We start from the raw sequence: 6,000 nt of genomic DNA on the forward strand, positions 1-6,000 counted from the left end.
ATGTCAGTTATATCTCAATAAAGCTGGGTGAGGTATATGTGCTGTCGAAGCGAGCACTAAAGCTGGGTAAAATAAACAAATTTCTCAGGGAGAGAGAAGAGGGTCTAGGACTGAATTCTAGGGAGTTCTAATTTTAGGATCTGAGAAAAGGTGGTGTATGGAGGTGGAGAAAAAGCAGATGCCATGGAAAGCAAGAGAGATGGCCGTGGCAAGGAGGGAACTCATCATTTGGGTTTAAAGCTCCTGGAAGGTGGAGAAGCGTGGGGATAATTTCAGAGTTCCCCAGAACTCACCACCTACTGGCTCAACCAAGAAGCAGCTGGCCTGGGGATCTCCCCGTGGCTGCAATTTCCCTGGGATCTGGGTATAGAAATAAGGCACTTTCAGTCCTGCCAGAAACCTGATTTCATCTGATTAAGCACCCTCACCTCTCACAGTTGGAAAGCGGAATTTGGACATGTTGAGGCAAAAAGTCACATGTTCTCTGCTGTTGTGGGCTTAAATTTCAGGCTAGGGAGAGACACACAAGGACACAGATAATATGAAGAGGAAACCCAGGGTATCTGGGAGTACAGATGCCACAGGTGATCAGGGAAAGCTTCCTAGAAGTGGTGATGTGGAGATGTGTCTTTCAGGAGGAGTGAGCATTTGCCAGGAGGCTAGGAGGAGGGGAAAAGAAATTCCTGAGAGAATAGCACAGGGAGGGGCAAAATGATGTGGAACAGTGTGGAAATTTCAGAGGAAGTGTCAGCAAGTTGGAATGGCTGGGTCCATATCTCACTTTATTATCAATGGAGTGAATGGATGTGTGTCAGTTTGCATGGAACAACGGCTGGATTTGGAACTAGACAAGGTAGCAGGGGCCAGATCACAAGGCTCTTGAATGTGGACATGGGGAATTTAAAACTTTACTCTGGGGGCAACGGGGGGCCATGGAGGTCTCTGAGTAGAGACGGGACACAGCCAGAGCCTTCTGTTCTGGTGGCCATAGAGAGGACGGACCAGAGGGAGGTGGTGCGGCGGGCTTTTGCCAGGTGAGAATGATGCACTTGAGTTAGGGTGGGGCTGAGGGGATGGGGGGGCGTGCAGGGAAGTATAGGAAAGGAGGAAGAATAGAGGGAGCATCTGACAACTAATTAATTCTGGGGAGAGTAGGGAAAGGGATCAAGGGGGCTGGGGTCATCAAGAGAAGCTAAGCCTGGGCAACATTTGTATAACAGCAAGTGATCCACTTCTCCCTCCCCATTCTGGGAGCAGAGTGTGTGTGTGCTCGCACGCACATCTTCCTCGGGCAGCAGCCTTACCCAGCAAGCCATGGGCACTGATGGGCACTGGGGAGCATTGATTGAGTGAGGAGTGCATTTTGTCCACCACAGAAATAAATCATAATTAGTTCTTCCCCCACCTTTTGCAATCAGAGCCTGGGGGCTGGGGAAGCAGACTCTGAGGTCTCTAGTTTCCAGTAGGGAGGAAATCTGCAGGGAGTCACCAGCCTGAGCCCTGGGGTGCTTGTTAGTGGCTGGGGAGCCCCTGGGATGGGAGCTCCGGGGACCCCCTGCATAACAGGACCTGGGTCCTCAGCCCCTCCCTTCTCGGCAGTAAGCAGAGAGTGATGCTGGCAGGTGTGGTGGGAACCTCCCTTGGCCATGGTGAGTGTGGATTTAGAGCCTTTCAAGGCTGGAGAAGCCACTCCGGCCCATCCCTGACCCTAGGGGTGAAAATGGGTCGGGGGAGAGGAATGCCAGAGAGTGTTAACCTGGAAACAGCCGAAGGTGATGGGCTTGGATGGCATTTGCCTGGAAGGTGTTCAGTTCTGTTTTCCGTGGATGACAGATAGTAGAGTGGAGGAGAATATGACACCTGCCCAGGAAGGGAAGCAGGGACCTCTGGGGGAACCTCAAGGAGACCCCTCCAAAGCCACAGGTGCTCACCGGCACACAGAACACTGGCATGTACAGGTGTGCTAGCAGACTGTGGGACACAGAGGTGGTCATGTGTGGTCTGAGCACGAGGTGTGAAATGCACACGTGTGTGCTGCAAGCAACACACACACATGCACACACCTGTACCCTGGAGTTTCCTGGGCACAAATGCACACAGGTTTATGAAGCGGTGAGGTCTCAAAGGTGGTGGGGGAGGGGCCTCCTGTTTTTAGGGGGGAATCCTGAAGAGAAGAAAGAGGAAGGGGAAAGACTCTAGATCCTAATCCCATGTGCTTCTCTCTCTCACCTTCACCGAAGGTGGCACTGGGCAGAGCCCCAGAACTCACCACCCACTGGCTCCCCCAACCAAGAAGCAGCTGGGCTGGGGATCTCCCTGTGGCTGCAATTTTCCTGGGATCTGGGTATGGAAATAAGGCAGTTTCCAGTCCTGCCAGCAACCTGGTTTCATCTTATTAAGCACCCTCACCCCTCACAGTTGGAAAGCGGAATTTGGACATGTTGAGGCAAAAAGTCACATCTTCTCTGCTGTTGTGGGCTTAAATTTCAGCCAGGTTCAAGGTTTCTGGCTTTCTTCTTTCCCCTCTCCTGGTTGGGTGCTGGGGGCTGCGGCCGATGGAGGGGCCTCCCGTCTGTATGAGTCTCCCACCCAGCATGTGTCTGCCCCCAGCATTCCCTGGATGACAGTCCCCTGTGACCCCTGGCTGGACGGGTCTTACCCTGCCCCCTGAGGCAGCTCCGCCAGCTCCCATAGCCTGCTCTTTCTCTCACACCTGCATCCAACCCGTCAGGAAGCCCGGGGGCTCATCTGCACAGCCTGTCCAGAATTGGCCACCTCTCACCATCTCCATGGCCCTGACCCTGGTCCAGCTCCCATCATCCCTCACCTGGACCAGCTCAGCCACCTCTGCTTTGGTCTCCCAACTTTCACCTGTGTCTCCCATGTCCTCACACTCTGTTCTCCCTCAATGGCCAGGGGGTGCCTCGGAATACCTGAGTCAGGTCGCATCTCTCCTCTGCTCAGAATCCTCCATCGGCCCCACACCACTTGGCCTAAGAGCTAAAGTCCTCCCTGTGACCCACAAGACCCAAACAGTGTGCCCCGTCACTCCTGTGGCTTCACCTCCTTTCGCACTCTTGCTCCCTTTGCCCCTCTGTTCCTCCTGGATTTCCTGTTCCAGGCCCAGCCCAGCCCCAGAGCCTTTACCCCGGCTGATGCCTCTCCCTGGTCTTCCTTCATGTGTCCTCTGGGCTGGCTTTCAAATTTTCTTTCTTTCTTTTCTTTCTTTCTTTCTTTCTTTCTTTCTTTCTTTCTTTCTTTCTTTCTTTCTCTTTCTTTCTTTCTTTTCTTTCTTTCTTTTCTTTCTTTCTCTTTCTTTCTTTCTTTCTTTCTTTCTTTCTTTCTTTCTTTTCTTTCTTCTTTCTTCTTTCAAGATTTTATTTATTTATTCATGAGAACACACGGAGAGAGAGAGGCAGAGACGGGCAGAGGGAGAAGCAGGCTCCATGCAGGGAGGCCGACATGGGACTCGATCCCGGGTCTCCAGCATCAGGCCCTGGGCTGAAGGTGGCGCTAAACTGCGGAGCCACCTGGGCTGCCCTAAAATTTCTTTCAAGTGTGAATGTGGGGTCTTTGTCACTCTGGTGAAGCCACCCTGGCCCATTCCCAGCCCTAGAGATGAGATCTGAAAATGAAGAAACGGGAACATTCCTGAGAGACTGAGCATTAAACCTCAACGAGCACTTTCCTGACTATCCTACATGGAACTGTAGCCCTTCCCCTCAATGAGCCCCAAGTACTCTACTTTTTCTTTCCTGTGGCACTTCTCTTAACTCACAGGCTCATTTGTTTAGTTAGCACCTTCCTGGCTTATCGCCCGACACCCTCCCTCTAGAACCTCCTGGTCCTCCAAGGCTGGGGTCTCTGCCTCCTGTTGAGCTCCCTGCTGTGTGTCCCCAGTGCCCACAGCAGCACCTGGCACAGAGCAGATACTCAGTGAATATGAGCAGGATGAAAGGGGAGCTTGTAAAATAGCCCCAAACGTCCAGAGACAGACCTCTGGTTTCATTTCACATCCTGGTCCCAGGACCCCAAGAATGTGAGCAGATTATCCCCCCACCTCTATTTTCTTAGGGGTGCAAGGAGTCTAAGACCAGCAAATTCATAGCACTGTTCTGGGAATCTTAACGGACTATTATCCGTGAGCTCACAGGATCAATCTCAACTTTCATGGATGAGGCTCAGAGGCACAAACCCAGCCACCCTTGGTCACCTTCACTCTAGTGGGTGAAGGCACCAACATTCAAATTCAGGCTTCTCTGATTCTGGGGCTCATCCCTGTTGTTCCCGCAGGTCGCTAAAGGGCTGCCTTGAGCACATGATTTCTGCCCTACATAATGGGGATTTTTTTTGGGAGGGGTCAGATAGTGACCTCCCCATCGCTGGAGGCATGGGAGTGGATGCTGTATAATTGTAGCAGAGGAGGCTCCTACACTGAGTGTATATTGAGGGAGAGAGGGAAAGAGAGGATCCTAAGCAGGCTCCATGCTGAGCAATCCCACTGTAGACAATGCTCTATGAGATCCCAGATAGCCCTGTCTGGGTGTCTCCAAGTCACCAGCAGAGCCTGAGAGTGTCCCTTTTCTGGGTCCATCCCTCTGACACAGACCTTACTGCTGGGGGCTGGTCAGGGAGTGGCAGCTGCTGAGGGGTGTAGGTACAGCTTGAACTTGCATGGCTGGGGGATCCATACTTCTATGTGTGAGGTCCCTGGAAGTGCTGGGTGGAGCCTGGGGTGGAAGAAGGGGATAGTCCACAGGCCAGGGCCAGGGCCAGGGCACTCTACCTACCACCCCATTCCAGTGTGGGACCCTAAAGAGCCCAGGAATTCCAAATTCAAGTCTGGTTTCCCAGGCCATTATGAAGGTCTGTTTTTCAGTGTAAGGAGTTAGAACATATTTCATCTAACTGTGTGTTAACTTTATCCCTAACTTAAAAAAAAAAGATTATTTATTTACTCACAAGAGATGCAGAGAGAGGCAGAGACATAGCCAGAGGGAGAAGTAGGCTTCTCACAGGGAGCCTGATGCAGGACTTGATCTCAGGACCCTGGGATCACGCCCTGAGTTGAAGGCAGATGCTCACCTGCTGAGCCACCCAGGTGCGCCTAGATTCCTGAAGGTATTATTCTGTCCATTGCAAGTGTCAGTGTTACAGGCTTTGTCTTTCTGGGGTGTTCTTTTCACACAGACTGTAGCAGACCCTGTAAATTCCTCTTCCACATCCCCTTGACTCTTGTATGTTTTTTCTTATCCAATAGGGACTTTGAATTCCCCATACATGTCAGGCGAGAATTACCGGGAAATTCATGCCTTCTGGTAGAAACACACACACACACACTCTCTCTCTCTCTTTTTAATGTTTTTATTTATTTTAAGTAGGCTCCATGCCCAACATGGGGCTTGAACTCATGACCCTGAGATTAAGAGTTGCATGCTCTACTGACTGAGCCAGCCAGGCACACTCCTTCTAGTAGAAACTCTTAAGCAATGACCATTTTACTCTCTGTGTTTTGAGTTTGGCTCTTTTAGATTCCACCTATGAGTGATATCATACTGTGTTTGTCTTTCCTTATCTGACCACCTCATTTAGCATAATGTCCTCAAGTTCCAGTCATGTTGTCCATGGCAGGATTTGCTTCCTTCCCTTGGCTGATTAATATCCCATTGTGTGTATATAGCCCTTCTTCTCCCTCCTCTTCTCCTCTTCCTCATCCTTCTTGCTCTTTTTAAGTAATTTCTACACCAAATATGGGGTTGAGCTCACCGCCCCAAGATCAAGAGTTGCATGCCCTACCCAGCGAGCCAGCCAGGGACCCCTACATCACATCTTTTATCCATTCATCCATTGTTTCCATATCGGTGATTTTCTTGTCTATTGAGAGGCTTGCTGGCTGAGTGATATTCAGGAAAACAAGTGACATCATTTCTGAGTCTCTTTCCTTTTTCGTAAAACGGGTGATTTCCCACCCAACCGATACGAGGTGCATTGGCAGTCGTC

The sequence above is a fragment of the Nyctereutes procyonoides genome, unplaced genomic scaffold (genome assembly GCF_905146905.1).
Source record: "Nyctereutes procyonoides isolate TBG_1078 unplaced genomic scaffold, NYPRO_anot_genome, whole genome shotgun sequence".
Taxonomy (NCBI): domain Eukaryota; kingdom Metazoa; phylum Chordata; class Mammalia; order Carnivora; family Canidae; genus Nyctereutes; species Nyctereutes procyonoides.